The following is a 2,050-nucleotide window of genomic DNA, read 5'->3' as shown; positions in this document are numbered from 1 at the left end:
ACAAGAACTTTCTCTTACATTTGCATTGCTGGGATGTCAGTCAGGGTCACAATGTTAGACAGACCAGTAGACAGAGAAGTCCTCCTAAGCTCTGTGAAGAAAGCCCTTAATCTTGGCTACTAACTGCATCTTCTGTTCTCTAGTCAGGCAAGTTTGCTGCAAAAACACAAGTGCTGTGAATTCTTATTAGTGTAGAAATAACAGTGAAATAAAAGGCCACATGCAGTAAGGAAGCTCTTTTTATTCTAAAATAGCCCCCTCCACTGGAAAGACAGAGCAATATGAGCTGAAAGCAGACAATAAAATTGGTATTGAAAGTAAAAAGACAAAATAAAAGTGAAGTATAAAAGAGGCCAGAAAAACTGGGCACTAATCCACTTGCATAACTGTATGAAGAGTTCAAAATTAAAAAATAAAATTGTCAAGCAAATTAGAGACAATTATGGTGACAGATGTCTCTTTCCTTAAGAGGGTACATTTGCCTTTGAAAATAAGAATGGATTTGATCACTGTGTAATTTAGTTTTTGTTTTTTTTTTGTATTGACATAAGAAGGCATTTTCATACGGAGGGGACTTTTGACCAATGACTTGTAGTACACTTATGAGAATTGCATGCTTATGAGTGACACTTAACAAAAAGAACATCCCAAAACTACTATTTGCAATAACTCGGGAGAACAATCATGGGTTGATAATAGAGCCTATTTAAATAAAATGAACATAAAATATCTTAATTATCATCCAACTCCTGCCAGAAATTAGATGTAAGATGTCTATCAAACTCTAATAGTGGGTTTATAATCCCATAACCCAATTACATCAATTTGGATTTGTATTCACTTTATTGGAAGAGTCGAACTGCCCCTTTGGGTTCCCAAGACTGTAAATCTTTATGGAAACAAAAAGCCTCATCTTAATCCATGGGAAAGGTTAGCTGCCCAGTATGTAGCATCAGGACTCTTTGTCTACCTCTCAGTCAAAGCATTGCCACAGAGTGGACCCTTATTCATCAAGACCCTATGGGATATAACAGAACTGTTTCTTTAGCTTTTGAAATTATATCCATTCACCATATTAGAAAGTTTCATCTTTTTTTCTGATGAGTGGGTGGAGGATTTGAACTGCTGATTTTGTGATTAGCAACTTAATGCTTAATTTAGTGTGCCACCAGGGATCCCTGTCAGCCAGGTATAATCAAAAAAAATAAGCCAGATGGAGCATCTAGGTGGATATATATTTTAAGTAGTCTGTAAATAAATGAATGCTATTTCTATTTCAATTCAGATATTCATTTTAAAATCCCTCTATGTGTGTGAACTTTAAGGAATTTTAAAAACAATATTCTGTCATAGTCTATAATGTTGGAAGATGAATCTTTTTGGTGGAAGAGTCTATATTATACAACAACAATGGAGTAAAATATCTCAATTATTATGAACATTGTGCAGGGCTGACCAAGGTTTCATTATGCTGTATACACAAGGGTCACCATGAATGGGAGTTGATTTCAAGGTAATAAACAATAACAGATATCTGGAGAGCTATAAAATAGAATGCTCAAAGACTGTTGGGAAATTAATAGAACCCATATATATACATGTTATAATAATAATCCAAATATTCTATCCAGGACCATATACCTTTTGTGGTGATCTGTTCCTTAGAATACAAAACTATGAATTTCCCCCCAAATTTGTTTTGTGTCAAGTAACGGAGGCATTTTATGGGAATATTTGAAAATTAATACATTTTGTTGATCCAGTAGTTATGAATTGGAAACATTGTCATCATCTTCTAGTTCATATACTATAGATGTCAACGGAGATAACAGATTTTGCCTTTTATTTGTCAACACATGTATTCTTTAATTAATTTAGTTTATCTGTATTTCTGCTATGCCACCTTATAACAAAATGAGGGATATTATGTTGTGACTTTTATGGTTATGTGATTTAGATGACACTGGTTTGTCCATTTTCTTCTGTTCAGTTTCCCCATTACCTCCTTGGTTCCCTTATACGAACGTTGCTACAGTTGGAAACGCACATT

The sequence above is a fragment of the Echinops telfairi genome, unplaced genomic scaffold, assembly GCF_000313985.2.
Source record: "Echinops telfairi isolate 266 unplaced genomic scaffold, ASM31398v2 ScPeMD7_7420;HRSCAF=8458, whole genome shotgun sequence".
Taxonomy (NCBI): domain Eukaryota; kingdom Metazoa; phylum Chordata; class Mammalia; order Afrosoricida; family Tenrecidae; genus Echinops; species Echinops telfairi.
This window is presented reverse-complemented; position numbering follows the sequence as displayed.